Source organism: Triticum dicoccoides, chromosome 1B (genome assembly GCF_002162155.2).
Source record: "Triticum dicoccoides isolate Atlit2015 ecotype Zavitan chromosome 1B, WEW_v2.0, whole genome shotgun sequence".
NCBI lineage: Eukaryota > Viridiplantae > Streptophyta > Magnoliopsida > Poales > Poaceae > Triticum > Triticum dicoccoides.
Window position 1 is genome coordinate 704,443,270 of NC_041381.1, and position 9,946 is coordinate 704,453,215.

Consider the following 9,946-nt stretch of genomic DNA (forward strand, 5'->3'; position numbering starts at 1 on the left):
GACTAGAATCGGCCGAATATGTGAGTGTTGATGACCGACACGTAAACGCACCCTGGGTTCGTCAATCGTGGAAATGACTCCCAGACCCCAAAATAGAGTAATAGTCCAAGAAATAGGCCAGAATCGGCCCAAACTGTGATTGTTGATGACCGACACGTAAGCGCACCTTGGAGTTCGACAACCATGGAAATCGCTTTGGGACCCCAAAACGGTGAGTAATAGTCCATGAAACGGGCCAGAATCGGCCAAAACTGGGAGTGTTGATGACCAACTCGTAAGCACACATTGGGGTTCAACAACTATGGAAATCACTTCGGGGCCCCAAAACGGTGAGCAATAGTCCACAAAACAGGTCTGATTTGGCCAAAATTGTGAGTGTTGACGATGAACACATAAACGCAGCCCGGGGCTCATCAATCGTGGAAATCACTGTGGGTCCCCAAAACGTTGAGTAATAGTGTAAGAAAGGGATTAGAATCGCCCGAATATGTGAGTGTTGATGACCGACATGTAAACGCATCCCGGGATTCGTTAATCGTGGAAATGACTCCGAGACCCCAAAATAGAGTAATAGTCCAAGAAACGGGCCAGAATCGGCCCAAACTGTGATTGTTGATGACCGACACGTAAGCGCACCTTGCAGTTCGACAACCATGGAAATCGCTTTGGGACCCCAAAACGGTCAGTAATAGTCCATGAAACGGGCTAGAATCGGCCAAAACTGGGATTGTTGATGACCAACTCGTAAGCACACCTTGGGGTTCAACAACTATGGAAATCTCTTTGGGACCCAAAAACAGTGAGTAATAGTCCACAAAACAGGTCTGATTTGGCCAAAACTGTGAGTGTTGATGACGAACACATAAATGCACCCCGGGGCTCATTAATCATGGAAATCACTCTGGGTCCCCAAAATGCTGAGTAATAGTGTACGAAACGGATCAGAATCACCCGAATATGTGAGTGTTGATGACCGACACGTAAACGCACCCCGGGGTTCGTCAATCATGGAAATGACTCCGAGACCCCAAAATAGAGTAATAGTCCAAGAAACGGGCCAGAATCGGCCCAAACTGTGATTGTTGATGACCGACACGTAAGCGCACCTTGGAGTTCGACATCCATGGAGATCGCTTTGGGACCCCAAAACGGTGAGTAATAGTCCACGAAACGGGCCAGAATCGGCCAAAACTGGGAATGTTGATGACCAACACGTAAGCACACCTTGGGGTTCAACAACTATTGAAATCGCTTCGGGACCCAAAAAACAGTGAGTTATAGTCCACGAAACAGGTCAGAATTGGCCAAAACTGTGAGTGTTGACGACAGACACATAAACGCACCCCGGGGTTCATCAATCGTTGAAATCGCTCTGGGTCCCCAAAACATTGAGTAATAGTGCACGAAACGGACTAGAATCGGCCGAATATATGAGTGTTGATGACCGACACGTAAACGCACCCCGGGGTTCGTCAATCGTGGAAACGACCCCGAGACCCCAAAATAGAGTAATTGTCCAAGAAATGGGCCAGAATCGGCCCAAACTGTGATTGTTGATGACCGACACGTAAGCGCACCTTGGAGTTCGACAACCATGGAAATCGCTTTGGGACCCCAAAACGGTGAGTAATAGTCCATGAAATGGGCCAGAATCGGCCAAAACTGGGAGTGTTGATGACCAACACGTAAGCACACCTTGGGGTTCAAGAACTATGGAAATCGCTTCGGGACCCAAAAACAGTGAGTTATAGTCCACGAAACAGGTCAGAATTGGCCAAAACTGTGATTGTTGACGACGGACACATAAACGCACCCCGGGGTTTATCAATCGTTGAAATCGCTCTGGGTCCCCAAAACGTTGAGTAATAGTGCACGAAACGGACTAGAATCGGCCGAATATGTGAGTGTTGATGACCGACACGTAAACGCACCCTGGGGTTCGTCAATCGTGGAAATGACTCCGAGACCCCAAAATAGAGTAATAGTCCAAGAAATAGGCCAGAATCGGCCCAAACTGTGATTGTTGATGACCGACACGTAAGCGCACCTTGGAGTTCGACAACCATGGAAATCGCTTTGGGACCCTAAAACGGTGAGTAATAGTCCATGAAACGGGCCAGAATCGGCCAAAACTGGGATTGTTGATGACCAACTCGTAAGCACACCTTGGGGTTCAACAACTATGGAAATCTCTTCGGGGCCCCAAAACAGTGAGCAATAGTCCACAAAACAGGTCTGATTTGGCCAAAACTGTGAGTGTTGACGACGAACACATAAACGCAGCCCGGGGCTCATCAATCGTGGAAATCACTCTGGGTCCCCAAAACGTTGAGTAATAGTGTACGAAACGGATCAGAATCGCCCGAATATGTGAGTGTTGATGACCGACACGTAAACGCACCCCGGGGTTCATCAATCATGGAAATGACTCCGAGACCCCAAAATAGAGTAATAGCCCAAGAAACGGGCCAGAATCGGCCCAAACTGGGATTGTTGATGACTGACACGTAAGCGCACCTTGGAGTTCGACAGCCATGGAAATCGCTTTGGGACCCCAAAACGGTGAGTAATAGTCCATTGAACGGGCCAGAATCGGCCAAAACTGCGAGTGTTGATGACCAACACGTAATCACACCTTGGGGTTCAACAACTATGGAAATCGCTTCGGGACCCAAAAACAGGGAGTTATAGTCCACGAAACAGGTCAGAATTGGCCAAAACTGTGATTGTTGACGACGGACACATAAACGCACCCCGGGGTTTATCAATCGTTGAAATCGCTCTGGGTCCCCAAAACGTTGAGTAATAGTGCACGAAACGGACTAGAATCGGCCGAATATGTGAGTGTTGATGACCGACACGTAAACGCACCCTGGGTTCGTCAATCGTGGAAATGACTCCCAGACCCCAAAATAGAGTAATAGTCCAAGAAATAGGCCAGAATCGGCCCAAACTGTGATTGTTGATGACCGACACGTAAGCGCACCTTGGAGTTCGACAACCATGGAAATCGCTTTGCGACCCCAAAACGGTGAGTAATAGTCCATGAAACGGGCCAGAATCGGCCAAAACTGGGAGTGTTGATGACCAACTCGTAAGCACACATTGGGGTTCAACAACTACGGAAATCACTTCGGGGCCCCAAAACGGTGAGCAATAGTCCACAAAACAGGTCTGATTTGGCCAAAATTGTGAGTGTTGACGATGAACACATAAACGCAGCCCGGGGCTCATCAATCGTGGAAATCACTCTGGGTCCCCAAAACGTTGAGTAATAGTGTAAGAAAGGGATTAGAATCGCCCGAATATATGAGTGTTGATGACCGACATGTAAACGCATCCCGGGATTCGTTAATCGTGGAAATGACTCCGAGACCCCAAAATAGAGTAATAGTCCAAGAAACGGGCCAGAATCGGCCCAAACTGTGATTGTTGATGACCGACACGTAAGCGCACCTTGGAGTTCGACAACCATGGAAATCGCTTTGGGACCCCAAAATGGTCAGTAATAGTCCATGAAACGGGCTAGAATCGGCCAAAACTGGGATTGTTGATGACCAACTCGTAAGCACACCTTGGGGTTCAACAACTATGGAAATCTCTTTGGGACCCAAAAACAGTGAGTAATAGTCCACAAAACAGGTCTGATTTGGCCAAAACTGTGAGTGTTGATGACGAACACATAAATGCACCCCGGGGCTCATTAATCATGGAAATCACTCTGGGTCCCCAAAATGCTGAGTAATAGTGTACGAAACGGATCAGAATCACCCGAATATGTGAGTGTTGATGACCGACACGTAAACGCACCCCGGGGTTCGTCAATCATGGAAATGACTCCGAGACCCCAAAATAGAGTAATAGTCCAAGAAACGGGCCAGAATCGGCCCAAACTGTGATTGTTGATGACCGACACGTAAGCGCACCTTGGAGTTCGACATCCATGGAGATCGCTTTGGGACCCCAAAACGGTGAGTAATAGTCCATGAAACGGGCCAGAATCGGCCAAAACTGGGAATGTTGATGACCAACACGCATATTTGATAAATATAAATTTAAATATGAAAAAGAAAAAAGTAGAAGAACTTTGCGGGTGCCTTCCTTACCAAGGCTATGATGAATGCGTGCAGTATGCCCACTGGCTCTGGAGAAACTAGATGGTTCTTAAAAATATGTTCAAACAAGCATTCAGCCATCGCTCTTACCTTACCCTGCATCTGCAATTTATACAAGACGCTCATTAGTTAAGTTAGCATGAAGAAGCAGTGATAGAGCAAAGCAAAAGAAAAGTTGATAAATAATAAGATCAGCATGAACAAATGATAAAAGCACGTAATAAAAATCAAAAGAACCATTATCGAGAATATTTTCCATATTCCAGTACTGAATCATTGTTTCACGCAGATGTCAAGAATGTATAACCATTAGGCTTGTCAGATTAAATTACAGAAAGTGCAACAGAGCATGTCTGAACTGCAGACAGACAGATTTAGCAGCTCTTTTCTACTTTAGGTTACTTTTTCCCTGATCTCAGTCTTCGTAACGGGCGCATATAAAAGCTCTTGAGAGCATACCAGCTGGGGTGTCATTACATAAAACTCTTCTACGGTGTAACTTTTAGCCTGTCAAGGTGAGCCAGACAAGCTTTAGATATTGACTCTTGAGTTGTGACTTCCATGAGACTTGAGGGTACTTATAGCCTAGCTTACATATAATATCTGATTACTAGTTACTAGTTACTCCATTTGTCCATGAATAACTTGTCAGGATTCTGTCTGAAGAAAGCGACACTTGCACTGTTCCCACGCTTTAAAGGTCCCAGTCGACATTGATCTTGCATTGGACGGCTCTCCTCTGAAGATAAAATAATAGTTTGCAAATGGGCTTCATCCTTGGCCATTGATCAGGATCCGATGTTGCAGACTCCGGGAGCTTGCTGTTCAACACCCGGCAACAGCCTGATTGCTCTTTAATTCTTTTTCTGCTTTTTACCTACTACCTGAATGCAATGGATATAAAGCCCTTCTCCTTTCGTTTGAACCAAGTTGTTGAACCGGGTTAAACCCTAGCTGCCAGAGGCATGCTTTACCCTATGCGCCCCCTTCCAAGTAAGAGAAACCCTAAATTCAAGCGCAAGTTCCACTGAAAGTTCTCTGAATGTTTAGTTTCAGTCTTTGAATAGTTCAGTTCTTGACAGAACTGCACTTTGATATATTTGCCGTTGTCTTACTACTGTTATGTCAAACATTGAGCTCCACTAGATGTACTTGTGGGCACTCACTGGCAGTTTGTTTAGGCATTTTTATATAAGATCCATATTCAGGTACAGAGAAAGATTCAATTTAGTGAAAAAGAATTGCATGCAGATAATAACGAGTTTGTAATCTTTGTGTAACCTTCTGTACAATAGCAGAACATATTCTAAGCATAAAAATGTGACTTCGATGCATCCTACCAACAGCATGCCATGATGAGAGAAAAAGAAAATGGAGCAAGTAGCAGAACTAAGAAAATTCATACCGGCAAATTTAGGACCGTAATTAGTTTGACAACTCTTGCAAAGGACGTGAAGATTCTTGGGTGTGCTCATCCATTTTTCCACTCCTTCAGAACAAAATTGCATCAGAACAATGTAATTTGCATATCTGCAGCAGAATGCATATTATGTGATGATGACCATGATACCTAATTTTTGTTGTGTGTCATCAAGTGGTTGAATAGCAAGACTCGATGTCGAACGATTTTCAGGCAACATACCAACGTAACTGTTGTAGGTTCCTTCTAGTTTCATTGGCTTCTTCAGCAGGAACTTTGGCTGGTTCTTCCATGTGCTGCACAATTTTATGGCTTGGTTGTGGTGGTTCAGATATATAGCTCCAACAGGGGGATTTTTCATCAAGTAAAGTTCTCTGAATGTTTAGTTTCAGTCTTAGAATAATTCTGTTCTTAACATAACTGCACTTTGAAATATTTTGCCTTGGTTTCACTACCATTATGTCAAACAATGAAACCCACTAGATGTAGTTGTGGCACTCACTGACAGTTAGTTTAGGCATTTTTTTTATATAAGTTTCATTCAGGTACAACCGTACAAGGCAAGATTCAATTTAGGGATTTTTTTTGCATGTCGATAATAATGAGTGCGTACACTTTGTGTAACCTTCTGCACATTAGCAGAACATATTCTAAGCATAAAAATGTGACTTCGACGCATCCTGCCAATAGCAGGCCATGATGAAAGAAAAAAAAAAAGGAAATAGCAGAACTAAGAAAATTCATACCGGCAATTTTAAGGCCATAATTGGTTTTGACAAATCTCGCTTAAGTTGGACGTGATGATTGTGCTCATCCATTTTTCCACCCCTTCAGAATATAAATGCACCAGAACAATACAATATGCATATCTGCAGCAGAAGAGCAGGACTATTTTTCGTTGATCATGTGACCTATTTTTCTGTGCCATCAAGTGGTTGAAGAGCAGGACTCGATGTAGAGTAATTTTGAAGCAACATACAAACTCTTTGTCAGGTGGATTTTTTGAAGATGGACTTGTGATTTCACAAACCTTTCTGCGTTTCCTTCGTGTTCTGTAAGATTTTATGGCTTGATTGTGGTGGCTCAGATATATAAGCTCCAACAGGGTGTTCCATCAGTAAATTTAACCAGAAATTAGATGGATCTCCATCCAATCCACACATTTCCGTTTCTGAGTAAAATTTCCCGCTGACATTTGCTTCTGATATGGATGTACAGTCGATTTTGGTGCTGCCTACAACATTTGTGGTTTATTTTGTCAAGAGATCTGAAATTACTTTATCCATAAGTTGTCTCTTTCAGAGCTTTTACTTGCATAGTCTTTATGCTTAAGCTCATCAAGTCTACTAGTCTAGTGAAGAAATATGAATACATGATGCACCCCTACTGATCAAGGAATGGCTTACGCTATGTGTTATATCCTTGTAGTAGTTATCACTTATCAATAAGCATGCTCTGTTTTGCAAGCACAAACCACTTCTCCTCAATTGTGAAAGGAGTGTATAAGCAAAATATATATATATGTATATACTTGGATACTTAAGTTGTGACTCTATTTTGATTCTTTGAAAGCCTTTTGATCATTTAGTGGGCTCCAGTCACTATTCTATATAATAATGGCATCGACAAATGACAGCTCAATACTTGGGAGTCAAGCACATGACATCTAAAGACAGCAGATGAGCCCTTGAAGGCGAACAATGTACAGATTGTATGTACTTCCTCCGTAAAGAAATGTAAGAGCGTTTACATCACTAAAATAGTGTTCTAAACGCTCTTATATTTGTTTCCAGAGGGAGTATATAAAAGCCGCAAGATCAAGCCATCGGAAATTCGATTGAATATATTTTACCATTAGGATTGTGTCAACATTACATGATGATGAAGAAGTTCAAAACCATGCCATGAAGGAATGCAAGTATCAGTTTCATCAGGAGCTAGCAACGACTAAGGTAGCATTCAACAGATTCAAAAAAAAAAAACAGGGGACATACAATAGCAGGAAAAAAGCTATGATATAGTTACAAAAAGAACAAGGAAACCTTTATTGGGTGGCAGAGCGAAATCTTTATTGTGCAGTACACATTTTCAAAATCCAACACCCTGTTGTTGGTTCATGCAGATATGAATCTCGCTGGCATTTCCCCTCTGCAAGCTGCTGCATAGTCTTCAGCAAGGTGCGGTGCAGATTTCTTGTGAGGGCATATGAACTTCTCCACAAATACCTTCTCGCTGATCATGATTGTATAGTAGTAGTCCCGGTCGTGATCCAGCAAACCATTTTCCTTGAGAAACTTTACAACGTAGTACCGGGGTCTGATCCTGCGCTCCAAGCTGTACATGAGCATTGCTGGACGAAAAGCAATGTATGCCGGTTCCAACCCCACCTCGGAGATGAGGAACTCGGACCTGGTCTGCAGCGATTCTGTACTCTTCAGCAGCACCGCTGGAGCCTTGGAAGCGGCAATGCCCACCTCGGCATCGGACCACCGGAACATTTTCTTCAGGAGCTCCACCTTGGTGGTGATTTTCTCCTGGCTGAGGAATGCGACAACTTGTAGCGCTTGCCCGAACATCCCCGATCCGCGGGGCACACCGAGTCCTTCGGCGCACGCCACTATCGCACGAATGCGCTCTGGCTTATTGCTGAGCAGCCATGGCACACGGTTGCACAGCCTGACAATATCGCAAGCACCTAGCCCGCACTCCCGCAGGAAGGCGACGTTGGGCTTGACAACCCTGTCGAGGTCGCATCCGAGGAGATTGGGGCTGTGCTTGAGCACCCGGAGGAGGTCCTCGTAGGATCCGAAGAGGAAGAGGAAGTAGGCCAGCCTCGAGGCGACGGATCTGCCGCGGAAGAACTCGCCGGCGAGCGAGACGAGGCGCGCGATCTCGGGACGCGAGAGGCCGAGGCCGGCGAGACCGACGGCGACGGGGGCCAGGGTCCTCTCCACGCCGGCGCAGAGGAACCTGGGGTCCTTGGCGACGAGCGCTGCGACGTCGGCGGTGGAGAGGCCGAGGCCGGCGAGGAAGGAGCGGACGGCGTCGGGGTTGGCTGGCGACTTGAGGTGGGAGAGCTTCGTGGAGGCCTTGAGCGCCTGCGCTCGGGTGAGGCCGCAGGTGGCGACGAGGTAGTCCTCCACGGCGAAGCTGGGGCCTGGGAAGCGGCGGGCGCGGCGGCGGAGATGAGACGGTGGAGTGGGGAGGTGGAGGCAGAGGTGGAAGGGAGCAGCTGGGTGAGGATGCACTTCTGCAGGCGGAGCATGGTGTGCTGGTGTAGGCGGCGGCGCGGTGGCGGTGGCGGTGGCGGTGGCGCCGGCGGCGAGGGGGAGCGGGCAGTGTGGATTTGCGTGGTCTGGACTGGTCTGGTTGACTGGCTCGACCTTGAGCTGACCAAGTGGCCCCACCCGTCAGTGTCTCCCACATCTGAAAATGGGCTGGACTAGAGCGACTCACATCTAAAAAAAAACTCAGATTTTCCCTTTTGCAAGCAAAATACTCATTTGCCTAAAAAAAAGGAAAAATACTCATAGTAAAATGTGAAACCAAGGCATAGCTTCACTAGAGAGGAGAATTTGGGATGGACCCAACAAAACAAGGATGCCGTTGCATTTAGCAATTCAATTGTGAAGATACTTATAGGTAAGATTGTTCCTTGAACATAATACCACTAGAGTTTCGTAAAATGTTATGAGTTTAATTTCTCGAGTTTGAATTTGTTCATCGGCTTCCAAACTTCTATGGGATCGAAAGAACAAATAATAGTACGAGCCATGAGTCGACTAGCTTGGCCACCCACAGCACACATCTGCATCACCACAGCGAGCATGCGTCTAAAAAGGACATTGTTGAGCTTGAGCACCTGAATGCGATGAAGAACGTCATCAAACAGAATGCGAGGGAAAATGCTGCACATGTATGGAAGCTGAACTAGCTGGTGATGTTTGACTGCAACTAGCTTCATCTTGCTACTTGATTTGTCCATCGTGATATGTAGGATCATCATGAACTTGCAAAGCAGAGCATGGGCGAATGACGATCGCTTTGAAGAATGGTGTGGTGATGATGAACACTGATCGGTCGAGCCCCATTAGGGCAACCATAATGTTGGTTGCAAGGAGGACATAGGCAAAATGGGGCCCTTATGCTAGCTTTATATATTGTGGAGGTTGATCTTAAGAGAATCTTCTTAAGGGTAGCCCACAAGCTTAGGTATCTCCAATGTGGACGTAAGGTTGGTCTTAAGGCTTCTAAACCCTACATTGAAGAATGAGTCTTAAGCATAGTTTAAAATAGCACCCTATCTCAAGACTATAACGGCGCTCTACCGCTTGGAGGGGCATCCCACTAAGTTGTTTAATTTCATTTAGCGTGTTGTAGCACCGGTTTATTGCGCTAACAATTCGACGCT

At 45.7% G+C, this 9,946-nt stretch overlaps 1 pseudogene; it reads right to left on the bottom strand.

Annotated features, from left to right (window-relative positions):
* Positions 1–7,396: 7,396 nt before the first annotated feature.
* LOC119314127 lies at positions 7,397–8,917 on the bottom strand (annotated as a pseudogene).
* Between the last annotated feature and the right edge of the window lie 1,029 nt (positions 8,918–9,946).